This window comes from Monodon monoceros, unplaced genomic scaffold (assembly GCF_005190385.1).
Source record: "Monodon monoceros isolate NGI ecotype Baffin Bay Population unplaced genomic scaffold, NGI_Narwhal_1 Super_Scaffold_20, whole genome shotgun sequence".
Taxonomy (NCBI): Eukaryota; Metazoa; Chordata; class Mammalia; order Artiodactyla; family Monodontidae; genus Monodon; species Monodon monoceros.
The window spans coordinates 60937381-60951310 of NW_021703777.1; the positions used below are offsets into that span (position 1 = coordinate 60937381).

At 43.2% G+C, this 13930-nt stretch overlaps 1 protein-coding gene across 1 annotated transcript in view; it reads left to right on the forward strand.

Moving 5' to 3' along the window:
• IGFBP7 (insulin like growth factor binding protein 7) overlaps positions 1–13930 on the forward strand; it is a 75360-nt gene that overhangs the window by 26705 nt on the left and 34725 nt on the right. The window lies entirely within an intron of this gene.

A 13930-nucleotide genomic window follows, 5' to 3' on the forward strand; every position in this document is an offset into this window, starting at 1 on the left:
TGTATTTTTTTTAAATACCAACAAAATTTTTAAAAAAAATACTGTACCATTACAGCATTGGTGATCCCTGTGTAACATGATAAAAGCTGCTAAATTTGTGAAGGGAAATTTTCTTTCCCTTCTTTTAATTACCAAAAAACTTAATTAGATTTTGAGTGTAGACTCATAGATCTAGAATGATTCTTAAGTGATATTTTAGTTCACCATAACCATCCAATGCCCACATCCTGTATCATCCCAGTCTATGAGATTTCAAATTTGACAGCTCCAAAACACCAGTCCTGGAAGAGTTTTCTTGGACCACAGTTTAAGACCCACACTGGTCTAGAAGGGAAAGTTCCAGAGTGTCCTTTGCAAACTCAGGGTTACTCTCAGGAAAGCCTTTCTTATTGTGATTCATGTCCTTTGGGCTGAAGCTTATGCCTATTTCCTCAGCTTCAGATATTAGAGACAAAAATAGCAGAAATTATTGTTGGCCCCCAAAGGACCTCCTAGATGATTGCTTCAAACTTCCCATTTTAAAGATGAAAAAGCTGAGGACGAGTGGAATGTGTAACCTGCCTGTGGTGAGAGTGGTACCAAAACCCACTTATCCTACCTGCCAGACCACACACTTTCTATTGCCTTAGCCATACCTTCCTCTCAGACACACACCAGCATCACCTAGTTGAGTCTACATACAGTGCCTTTCACGCATTGATACAAGGTCTGTTAGACATACTACTTACAGAACTTCTGAAGCATAAACTAATTTATCAATATCAAAGGCCCAAGAAGGCAAAGCGATTTTTCCTACTCCAAAGTAGGAGTGTTTCGGAGCAAGGATAAAACTCTGAATGACTCTCATTTTGTGCTGAGGACCTAGAACCTCCACTGGTTCCAGGCTCCATGCTAGAGCTTTGTTTTAAAATCAAGACCCCACAGGACCCACAGAGCTAAGAGGCTTTTTTTTTTTTTTTTTTTAGTACTTATTCAAAACTGAAGCCCTGCAGCCATCAGGAAGCTCAAGTTCTTTGCTCAGCTTCTGCCTGTGTCTGGGCTAAGTGAAAATCCCTGGGTGGTGGTGGATGTTTCTAGCACCAAATGGTTTCTGTACAAAGTCCAGGCATTCCTCCTGGCCTGATAGGAGGGTTACACCACACACACAGAAGGATGTGACTAATACTGAATGTGACTTCAGACTCTGCAAGTCCAGACAACTTCTGATAAACATTTAAACGGAGGTCAAGAATGTTTTCCTTTCTGAGGGGAAACTATGCAAGTCTATGGTGTGAGTGGGAGGGAGTAGAGGGGAATAAATCTAAACATCAACTTCCTCCTTCCATAATTCTTAAGCATTTTAGCAGCAACCATTTTTAATACTCTGACAGGCTTTCATACTTAGGACCCATGGCTGGGTGCTTGCCAGAAGAGGAGAGAGAAGGAAAAGGTGAAGATCCAGCAATTCCAAAGTGATTACCAAGCAAGTTTGGAGCTAAGCAGGGCAATTAGGGCCGGTTTCCCTGTTTCCCACCCTCAGGCCACGAGTGCATCGAAACGTATGCCCTCAAGGCACAATTTAAGTACCCGGTTGCGATGCTCCCTTCCTATGCTGACAAAAGGGGGAAGCTCTGTAGAGGAAATGGGCGTTGACTTCTGGGGGAGGAAAGGTGAGTTGGTCCAGATGGCACTTCTCAGCATCCTCAGCCCACCCGAGGAATTCTGGGGCGTTGGCCCAGGACAGGGAGCAGAGATTGAAGAGCAGAGAGCCAGCATAGATGTCCCCTTCACAGGGGAAAAGAAAGCAGCATAGTTTCTGTGACCCAAAGGGCTTTCACTGGTAGTGCGGATACAGTGTCTTGAGCACTTCCCTGCCCATGGGCTGTTTGGTTTATCTCCTTACATTTCCTGGATGCGTGTGTGTTGAGGGAAGGAGATGTAGGTAAAGACTGGCATTCTGTCTCCCCAGTACTAAATAAAAAGCAAGAAGAATAAATGTCACTCAGCAAGCTCCCTCTCAATGGGAGGAGGGGGGATTCAGTATTGGAAGAAGAGACGTTGATGTCAACTTTAGTGAAACCCTTCATGTATCTGAAATCAAAGTTCTTTTGAATATGTCAGCTTCAGTTATTTCAACCATTACCTCTGTGGCCGGGAGCACTGAGGACCAATGTAGGTAGAATGCAATTGTGTCAATTACTCACTGTTGAGTTTTTTGTTTGTTTTTGCGGTACTCGGGCCTCTCACTGTTGTGGCCTCTCCCGTTGCAGAGCACAGGCTCCAGACGCGCAGGCTCAGCGGCCATGGCTCACGGGCCCAGCCGCTCCGTGGCATGTGGGATCTTCCCGGACCGGGGCACGAACCCGCGTCCCCTGCATCGGCAGGCGGACCCTCAACCACTGCGCCACCAGGGAAGCTGACTTACTGTTGAGTTTTAAGCAGGTGGAGATCTCATTTTGAAGTCATGACTGTGGAGTCATGGAGTATTCCCATACTCCATTTTAGACATGAGAGAGAACTTTACTTTAAAAAGCTAGTCTTCAGAAGGCACATCCACTTGTTTGTTGATTTGTTTCTTCATGTAGTCATTCATTAATTCATACATTCAAGTGCCCTCCAAGCCCTATGGTGGGCTCTGGGGGGATGGAATGGGCCATGTCAATGGGCCATTACTCAGAAAACTGGGAATCATGGTCAGGATGAAAGTTCTGGAGTTAAACGTACCATAGAATCCTGGCCCTGCTACGGATACGCTCTGTGCAAGGTATTTAACCTCTCAGAGAGTCTGATTTCTCACCTGAAAATGGGGCTAATAAGCATAAACACCTCATTGGATTCCTGTGAGAGTTACCTGAAATAACATGAGAGAACCTGCGCCGTTCCTGGAATATAATAAGCTCAGTACGTGGTGGTAGAGGCAGTATTAGAGGTTATGGTAAGGATAGTAGTAATTTCTATCATTAGCGACTACTATTATTAATGAGACCAACAGCACAAGAGTGAGAGAGCAAAGCAAAAGTGATAGGTTTCAGCAGGCGAGAGATTGCTGGACAGGAGATGACTTGTGGGCTTTCTTTCCCTTGAGCTCTATTAGTTTTTTCAATGACATCTTAGTGGAGAAATTTGGAAATTCCTTTCCCTTTGCCTTCCATTTTCTATTACCTTCCTGAAAACCGAAGCTTTGGTACAGAATTCAGCTGGAGGCTACATCCCAGCATTTGCATTGACCTTAGAGTGCTTAAGGTAATTATTCTGTCAATTATTTGACTTTTTAAAGTGTGCTTACCTTGAAGAACCTCTGCAAAGGAGGACCATGTTAATGTGTAACATGGAGATAAGCAGGGTGCTGCTCCTTTTTATTTCTTTTTTCTTTTTCCTGGCTGTTCAGCTGGAAAACTGAAATGGTTCTATTTGCATCTCATAGGGCAGTGTTGAAAGGTGGGGATGAAAGAGCTTTTACTAATGAAGTACAGCAGAATGTGAATTTTTGCAACACAAATTGCAAGGAATCACCTGCAATTTGTTTTGGTTTTAAGAGAAAAAAGGAAATTACAAGGCAATGTAATACCTTGCTTGAAAAAGTGACAAGACAGCAGAGAGGATACTCTTGAGTTGAACCGAGTAGCTGTGTGCATCTCTTGTAGATGGAATGAGTGGTCCCTACTTGCATGGACAGCAAGGTCATTTTTCTTACCCTAAAGAGAGGGCATTAACCATCGGTGCCAGAGGAAACGTGGAACAGGAAGGAACGAGCAACTGCAGCAGGAGGCCTGAGTTGAGCCCAGGAGGGTTGGGGACCCTGTGGGCGGGAGCCAGCTCCACCCATGTGGCAGCTCCCGGGCCAGCAGGCGATGGTGGGAACTTTCTGTTGTTAGAGAAACCACCTCCGCATCATCCAAGTGCATTTCTGAAATGCCTGACTGTGCTCAGGGCTCTGTAAGCTCAGGATTAGCCAGCCCTCCAGGGACCTGGTCTGCATCACTAAGCAAAGATCAGAGGAACTTGGTAGAGCCATTTTTTGAAGGAAAAAAAACAACCCTAAACCCACAAGTGAATGGAAATGCGTATTTATATCACTGGCCCATCAGGGGTCAGGGTGTTTTGTGGGGAGGGAGAGAAATTGGTGATTAGGAATGGCGCTCTGGAAGGTAAAGCTAGAAGATCTGTGGCAGAGACGGAGGAGAGGAGACTGGATCTTGTACCACTGTTTCATCAGCTGCAGCATGGGTTAGCTGGATATGTCGAGGCAGAATTTTAGGTGACCTGGAAGGTCGTATGGGACAGTGGTTAGGAGCCTGGGCTCTAGAACCAAATTGCCTGGTTTTGAATCCCACCTCTGCCATTTATAAGCCTCGCGACTCTAGGCAAATCACTCAGCTTTCCTGTGCCTCCGGTGTCTCCTCTTGTGACATGGGAGGCAGCCCCAACCTCGCAGAGTGGTTGACAGGGTTAGATTAGTTACACACCTGAATGCCCATGGTGAGCAGTCAATGAATAGGCGTAGCTGTTGGTGTGAATGGCCATTGGTGGGGAGGGTGGGGGGCAGGACTGAGTTGAGGGGAAACAATTAGCATGAAATAGGATAACAGAGTATATGGTGGTTAGAAACTAGGAAAGTCATTGGGTCCAGCTTCCTCCTTAACCAGGAAAACAAATCCTATTCCACTTTAAAATAATTAATTTGAAATCATAAATAACAGTGACCGTTTATGGAGTACTCACTGTGTGCGAGACAGCACGGGAAGCCCTGTGCACGCATCCTAACGATCCCATGGGGCCCTGGTACTTATTATTACCCCATTTTTATCAATGAGAAAACTGAGGCTCAAAACGTTAGGTAACTTACCCAACATCACCTAGATCTGTCTGAATCCAGAGATTATGTTCACAACACAGCAGTTCTGTTCCCTTTGCTTTCCATTTTCTATCACATTCCTGAAGACTAAAGCTTCAGGACAGATTTCAACTGTCAGGACAGATTTCAACTGAAGGCTGCATCCCAGCACGTGCATTGGACCTGGAGTGCCAGGGTCATTGTTCTGTCAATTATTTGACTTTTTTTTTTATAAATTTATTTATTACTTTATATTTATTTTTGGTTGTATTGGATCTTCGTTGCTGCACGCTGGCTTTCTCTAGCTGCGGCGAGCGGAGGCTAGTCTTGGTTGCAGTGTGCGGGCTTCTCACTGCAGTGGCTTCTCTTGTTGCGGAGCGCGGGCTCTAGGCACGCGGGCTTCAGTAGTTGTGGCACATAGGCTCAGTAGTTGTGTCTTGCGGGCTCTAGAGCACAGGCTCAGTAGTTGTGGCACACGGGCTTAGTTGCTCCTCAGCATGTGGGATCTTCCTGGACCAGGGCTCGAACCAGTATCCCCTGCATTGGCAGGCGGATTCTTAGCCACGGCGCCACCAGGGATGTCCCTATTTGACTTTTTAAAGTGTGCTTTCCTTGGAGAACCTCTGCAAAGAGAGGCCTGATTTATTGTGTTCTATGGTCCCATTGAAGCAAATATTTCATACCCGTGAATACATGCCTTATTTTGTTTTGTTCTGTATAAATCCAGGCACCATATTTTGAAAAATACTTTAATTCTATTAATCTTGAGTAAATCATTTCCCAGTTCTTGGTTAGCTATTTAAAAGAAATGATAATATTAAGTAATAAAAAATTTTCCTTTGGAATCAATCCATCGTTTGATTGAATCTGATTGAAATTGTGAATAAAATGAAGAATTCATCCCTGACAACTCTCAGCCATTGCTCATCCATGCATGGATGCATTTGAAATGGTTAGAGATCCTTAACTGCTAACAAACGCTTTGCTACCCTGACTTTAAATATGCGATGTGTCTTTGATCTTAGTGCTTCCTTTGGGAGTAAGTAAAATCAAGACTTCTCATTCCCTGACATGGCATCCCTTCAGATGTTAGAAGATATTTAACAGGTAGTCCCCCACCCCAGGCATCTCTTCTTTAAGCTAAACACCCACATCACCTTCTATGTTGGTTTTCAGACCCCACACCAGTCTTTGATGGGTGGTTTCCACCCTTAAGACTTTGAACAAGATCCAGGACTGCAGGACTGACCGGATCAATACAGAACACACTGCAGCCACAGGGTCACACAAATGCAGACCCAGACAGATGGCCTCCAGCCTCCTAGCCTCACTGATGTCATGGTAGACTCCATGGTTAAATAATAAAGGCAGGGTGATAAGCAGAAGCCAACTAGAAGGATTTCCCCAAACTGTTTCAGAGTGGTCTGTGGTAGAGGCTTCGCGTCATTGCTATTGTTTGTATTTCACGTGAGAGTTCCTCATGTTGGTTCTAACAAAATGATCCTTGATATTCAAGATTTGTGTGGACTGTTCCTCAATTCTCAGGCACAAGTTCTAAAAATGAAAAGCTGTTCCTTCTTTGCATAAGAGGGGGTATTTGTAGCTATGTTTATCACAGATCCATGTTACAAATAGACAGGGGTGCATGGAAAGGGAGACGTTTAAAGTCACATATTGAGATCATCAGGTGGCTCCCTTTGATCTAACTCCTACATTGCTCTGCTTTGTGTCCACCCTTTTTTCTCAGATGTGAAATTGTTGGGCTTTATTTTTCCACTTGTCAAATTCTCTTCAGCTTTTTAGCTGCTGTGTTGAACTCTTCTTTTCCTTAAAGGCATTTGGTTATTTTTTTAAATGTTTTTGCTTTACTGAAGGTTAATGTGCTTTTTATGGTTTTATAGTTACCTTGCAGAAATCTCATTAGAAAAGCACTTTAATATATTACTTGGCAACCAGACATCTGACAGTGTTCTAGTTCATTAGTTAGGAAACCTCCCCAGGCTTGGAGGAACGGACATTCCTCTGTGAATTGGGAAGCTTTGATCACTCCAGCAGGGGCCAGGGTTTATTTTAATGCATTTGAGGGGGAAGGGGAAGAGGTACTCTAAATCTGGCAAAATAAAAATAACACTGATTAAGAAAACAATGAAACATTCTCGAAAAAGAATTGCACGTCATTTAATATTATTCTGTGGTATCTCCTGAGTCCTTTGAAGACAGGACTTATTTTAGAAAATGGGTCTCTTTCTGTGGCAAGAGCCTAGTTAAACAGACTCACTCCAGATCACAGATCACATTGAAATGATCCTAATGAGGGTAGACTTTTCAAAGCTATATTCATTTTACCATGAATAAATGGATTCAAGTCTTATTCGTGGGTTTTTAATTTTCAACTTTGAATTTGCAAACTATCAAATTCCTTCAAAGCTATGGTGTGCAGAGAAGGATCTGACTAATAGGATTGCTTTATTTTTAAAGAAAGATGCCCTTTAGCACAGCACTGGGCTTTGAAATGTGATCAGTCAAGGGTCCAACAGGCAAGGATTTCCTACATGACACTGTTTCTTGTTGAGTTTCAACCAGATTTAATGTCTCATACAAGAAAGCTACCGGGAGGGCTTCTAGTGTATTCAAAGTAGATAATGCTATATTGTTTCAACACAGAGTATACCAAATGAAGTACAAGTTCCTGAAGCAGGGCAATACTTGGGTGCTGGTGACTTTTTTTTTTTTTTTAAGGAGCTGTATCTTTTTTCTTTTAATTGAAAGACTTGAAGCAAGCTGTCTGAAAAGGTGTTTTTTTGTTTTTGTTTTTTGCGCGATACGCGGGCCTCTCACTGTTGTGGCCTCTCCCATTGTGGAGCACAGGCTCTGGACGTGCAGGCTCAGTGGCCATGGCTCACGGGCCCAGCCACTCCACGGCATGTGGGATCTTCCCGGACCGGGGCACGAACCCGCGTCCCCTGCATCGGCAGGCGGACTCTCAACCACTGTGCCACCAGGGAAGCCCTGAAAAGGTGTTTTTAAAAAAAAACAAAAAAGAGGGCTCAGTTATTAGAATGGTATAAATAGGGCAGCAAGCAAATGGTCGTATGAAAGGAGGGCCTCCTCCTTTATCGAGAGATAAAGGGAAAGGAATGGAGCATTTTGGCAAGAGTGACATTAAGCCGCTGAAGTAAGGTTGGAGAGGAAACTGGAGCATCCTGCGTAGTGACAGACATAAATGAAAAAAGCATGCAGTGCTTTTCGGCTTGCCTGATTGACAAGCAGAACCCAGTTGCCAATGATGGCTCACTTTCACCTTTTAATACCTTCCGAGGCAGGTAGGAGAGAGGGGAGGGATGGGCAGAAACAATAAATGGTTTAGTTCTGTGTTAGAGGTGCATTTTCCAAAGAAAATGCAGTTTGGAGATCTGTGTGCTCAGACCAGGACCTGCTGTGTGAGTCGCTGGCCTCAGGCAGGTTACTAAGTACACACACACACACACACACACACACACACACTGTGTTTCCTCATCTCTGTGCATTAGGGGTCACAGAGGCTCTCAACCAACTCCACAGCTCTGTGCTGCGGGTCAGGTAGGATAACACACTTTAGAAAGTTCTCCACAAATGGGCAGTGATGGTGGGGGCAAGCTGGAGGTGGTGATGATGACTCTGATGTCTTATCCTGACTGACTCCAAGCCTGGCCAGTTCCTTCGCAGCCGTGCAAGCTCATGGGGCTACTCAGAAGGCCCATCTTATTGCCCCTTCTGATCCAGAGCCCCTAGTTCTCCGGCAGTTCTGGCTTTCTTTATAACCACCTCCCTTCCCGCAGCAAGGGTTCACAATCCGCAGAGAAAAACTGTTCAAGACAAGACCTCTTAAGCAGGCTCAAAGTTTTGAAAGCCACTGTGGACCTGCCTTCCTGAGCCCCCAGATATTCCCCCACGCCAAGTACAGTCGGCCCTCCGAATCCATGGGTTTTTCATCCTCAGTATACCGACAGCCGACTGTATTCATCGCACTGCGCCATTCTGTATGAGGAACTTGAGCGTCTGTGGATTTTGGTATCCGTGAGTACTCCTGGATCCAAACCCCTGCAGATTATATTGAGGGAAGACAGTATGCACAACACCAGTGTGGCTCCCTTAGACCTGTCATGATATTGACCCAGCCCAGCCCCCTCTGCTGGGCTGGGAGCCAGGACTGTGGGCGGGGGTGATGGCCCAGCCTGTGCTGTTAGAGGATCCTGCCCACTGAGTGACCACCCAGGAAAAACCAAGGGAAGCTGTCTTACCTCGTGTGTGTTGGAACCCGCCAGCGTTGGAATCTGGAGTTGCTTAGTCGAAGCCTGAATGATCAAGAACCGGGGACAGTGCCAGACTGAAAGCGAACATTTGTTTGTCAGCACAGACAGAGGAAGGAAATAGGCCTGCTGAATGTAACAGCCCCAGTAGGCCTCCTACTGACTGGTCCTTCTCTCCTTACCCACGCAGAACTCGCCTGATTTGATGAGACATATATGTACTGAACAGCAGCATGGAACATAGCGTTTGACTAGAAGAGGCTTTCCAAAGGCTAGAGCAAGAAAGGGGAACATTCTTTGTAAGTTCCAAGCTAGCGTTTCATACCCCGGAGATATAAGAAATGGTGCCGTCAGTAGGACCTAGAGTTGTGCATTGATCAGCATCAGTTTTGGCCAAAATATACTCCTGCTGCAGCTTGTACTCATTCACACACTTCCTCCAGCTAGGTTTCACCACTGCCACGTGCACAAGGACCGAGGAGCTTCCTTAACTAGGTGAGCCTGGTGTGTTTAGAGCAGAAGACATAGCATGTAGTGAAAAACGAACACGTGCAGGGAGAGCCCGTCTGCAGAAAAATTGGCCTTTTTAATTAGCGGTTTTGTTTCAATACATTCTTTAATACATTGTGTTGTACTGTTCAGCATTGATCTTCAAGATCGATCACATTTGTTTTTCAGGAGGAATCAATCTTAACCAAATAGAAAAATGCACTGAGGCCCCCCCCGCTGTGTTCGTTGCTCATTACTCCTCCCCCAAATCCGTGAGCCGGCTCAAGGGGTCTGAGGCATTCAGAAGAGAAGCATTCTTATTTAAACTTTTGGTGGGTTCATTTTGCATGTTTTTGAGGCCGATTATGGTCTCATAGAGGTTCAGGCCCACAGTCAGAGATTGAGAAACTTCCATCATTATAAATGTGGCCCGTGGCGCCCACCTCATTTTAACTAGAGCTTAACGCAAAGGAGTGATTGGGGCCTGACTTCTGCCTCCTACAAACTAATGTTGTTCAATGGTGTGCACTTCTTTCTGTCCCCCAAAGGGATTTGTTAAATGTGATTTTCAGCAGGAAATGCGCTTTTTTAATTTGTTAGCCATAATGGAAATGCATAGATAAACAGAATCTGTGTGAATATAGTCAGATTTGGGAGTGGGAGACAGGATAGGGGAAACAAAGATAGAAAAAGCTCTGTCAAACATGAAATGAGGGGCAGGACAGGAATAAAGACGCAGACGTAGAGAATGGACTTGAAGACACGGGGAGGGGGAAGGGTGAGCTGGGACGAAGTGAGAGAGTGGCATGGACATATATACACTACCAAATGTAAAATAGATAGCTAGTGGGAAGCAGCCACATAGCACAGGGAGATCAGCTCAGTGCTTTGTGACCACCTAGAGGGGTGGGTTAGGGAGGGTGGGAGGGAGATGCAAGAGGGAAGAGATGTGGGGGCATACGTATATGTATAGCTGATTCAGTCTGTTATAAAGCAGAAACTAACACAACATTGTAAAGCAATTAACCTCCAATAAAGATGTTAAAAAACAAACATGAAATGAGTATCTACGTGATTTTCATTTTTATTTAAACCAGCCTCCTCTTTATAAAATTTATTTCTTAATAAGACAACATTGTACAGTGAGTATGATCGGCATTTTGAAGAGAAAACATCTTACTGTGGAAGGACTTCTAGAAGAAAGAAAGACTCACCTAAGATTCCTGCAGGAAATCTAAAGAGAACTCCTGGTGGCGGACCTCCCATCTGTGTTTTGTGGTGAGGGACCATAAACAACCCAGAGAGAAAGAGAGAGAGATCCCAGTAACTGGAAGTTCCCCCGTGGCCCCGCCTCTGCTTCCTGCCCAGCTTCCGCTCATTTGCCATCTTTGTTCTTCTCTTCTGCTCCGTCCAGCCCCACAGATGGTCCAAGAGACTCAGAGGGGCCTTCAGGCTTCTACACCAATTTGAGTTTCCCTCCTGGGCAAGTCAGTGTGTCGCATGGTAATATTCTGTCCTGAAACCATACAAGGAGAGGATATAACAGTCTCTGTCACTCCTGGAGGAAAGCCTGAGAGTGGTGGCCTGGAGGAAGCCCCCTGCCCTGGACCCTACTGTATGTCTGGGCAAGAGGCTCAGAACATTTCTCTAGTCTTGGCTAGAAAGGCTTCCTTAGAGCTTTGGCTTTTCTCTCATGTCCTTCAGATGGATTCTGCACACCAGAATGGCAAATTGAAAAGCTTCACAGAATTAGCTTTTAATGTTAAAAACAAAAGAAAAAAAGCAATTTGAGGAATGATTGAAGCGAAAGCACATTCCAGCTGTCAGACAACTTGGAGAGCATTAGTGGATGTTCTAAATTTAAACATAATTTGTCCCTTTCTCCTTATCCATATAACACCCGAAGTTTCCTTTCATTTCCCTCCCTGCCTTCCACTAACCCCATTCCTGGTTTACTACATGGTGATGATAATTATGTATATGCATCCTGAAAATTTAACCCTTCATGTGCCATTTCCTCTCTTTCGATATTTTCTTTCCTTTTTTGTGGAAAATGATATAACAGAAACTTGCCATCTGCATGTTCTTCACTTTTTAAAAAAAATTAATTTATAATTTATTTACTTTTGGCTGCGTTGGGTCTTCGTTGCTGCACACGGGCTTTCTCTAGTTGTGGTGAGTGGGGGCTACTCTTAGTTGCGGTGTGCGGGCTTCTTGTTTTGAAAGAACAGTGATAAACTTTAATCAAATTAAAGTCAGGAATATAAAAATTCTGCCTCAATTTTTCTTTAACTTCCTACATATCACTTGTTTTCCTGCTGTCTTTGCTGAATTTTAACAGTCTGGGACAGCCTCTATGATTACAAGTAAAAAATTACACATCCATAAGTCCTTAAACACCATTAAAAAAAAACCAAAGTGTCAATGCCAAATTTCTGATTTTAATGAAAATTCTGAACATTAAAGGAGCATTGCTGCATTTACAATGCTGATTTTTAAAAGCTATCTGAAAATAAAATATAGTAAAATTATTGCTTCCCAAAGTTATGTTGACGTAATCTATACAAGGCAGAATTGAAACAATAGCATACTGCATGAAAACAGTTACATGACCAATCTTTATCCCTTCTTTTGGCATTTTATACAGCTTTACAAAGCTATCACGTGATAGTCCTTATCTTGAAAGGGATGTCCTGCCATCTAGATACTTAAATTCTATCCATGTTAAGATATAGCCTGAGGATATTAGTGTGTTTACCCATAGGAATGACTTTAATTTTGCACGTTAAGCAGTACAGTACGCGCTTGACAAATCTGTGTGAAGTTCTCTAGGCGTATTACTTTGCCAGATAATACCAAAAAATTCACAATGTAAAACCAAGAGTAGTTATTCTCATTATTTAAAAAGAAAAAAGCAACACTTATTTCACAATCCCTGGACCTGTAAAATAGCCATTCTTTTAATTTACAGAATTGAGGGAAGTATTTTAAATGTCAAAACACACATGCTGAATGTGAGTTAGTGTATCAGCACCAAAAATCTGAAAAGTTTACAAAAATTGTTTAGATGTGTAAGGTGCATACATGAATTATATTCAGTTTGAGGGAAGAAACGGTACCCCCAGACGCCCTGATATTTAAGAAATAGCTGAATAACTTTCGCCTCGGTTTATAACAAAATAAAAAATACCGCTTTTAATTTTTCTTATATAAGTCATCTAAAATTAAATCCAAAATTGAAGTGCTGCCTTTTACTGTGAATAGCAGTTTGATCGTTAACATTTTTTATGTTCCAGTTGGACACTTCACACACAACAGGTATTTAATGCCCTAAAAATATTTTAAAAACTTGAGTCATTTTGTGAACATCTGAAGTTAGATCTCTTATATTTTTATGTAGAGTTGGGTATAAAGTCATTGTGTGTCAAATTATTTTTAAATGTTACCAGTCCCAATCAGTAATTAGGACTTTTTAAAATATGTCGTCATCTTTTCAGGCAAAAATTACTATTATGAAGTTAGATGAAAGTAAATACAGAATTTCTTGGTTTACAATCCAAAATTATTATTGTGACATTAAAGCATGCCTCTTTCCAAACGATTTGGTCAATGCTGACGACACTTAAATAAGGAAAACTTAGGCCAGTATTTCTCGAACTATACTGACATGCTGTCCTGAATGACCTACCAAGGCTGGGGAAGGGACCTGGCCTGGTTCCTCAGCTCTGTGAAGTTGCCCCCTCCTGTCTTACTCTAAATAGCTTATACAAAATCAACTTATGCACACTGTTAACACAGAATCCAGCAAGCTACAGCCCTGATGCCACCTACATTTATACATTTACTTTTTACTGTGTACATTAAACAAAGAATTCTGTTGTGCTTTCCACATATTGGATATAAGTCTTCATATTTTATTTCTAGGTTTCTTGGGAAGGGAAGAGAAAGACTAAGAAAAAAGAAATAGAACAGGGGTGTCAGACTGTAAAGTAACATTACACACACAACTGGCCCAATATCTTTTTAATTTAAAAGATACTATCATCAAAAGGTTATATATATTTATATATATATTTATAAAAGAAAAGCCTCCTCCCTAAAATCCATATTATCCCATGATAGATTTTCGCAGTGACTAGTATATATATCGATATAGTTTTTTTTGTTTGTTTTTTGTTTGTTTTTGCGGTACGCGGGCCTCTCATTGTTGTGGCCTCACCCGTTGCGGAGCACAGGCTCCGGTCGCGCAGGCTCAGCGGCCATGGCTCACGGGCCCAGCCGCTCCGCGGCATGTGGGATCTTCCCGGACCGGGGCACGAACCCGTGTCCCCTACATCGG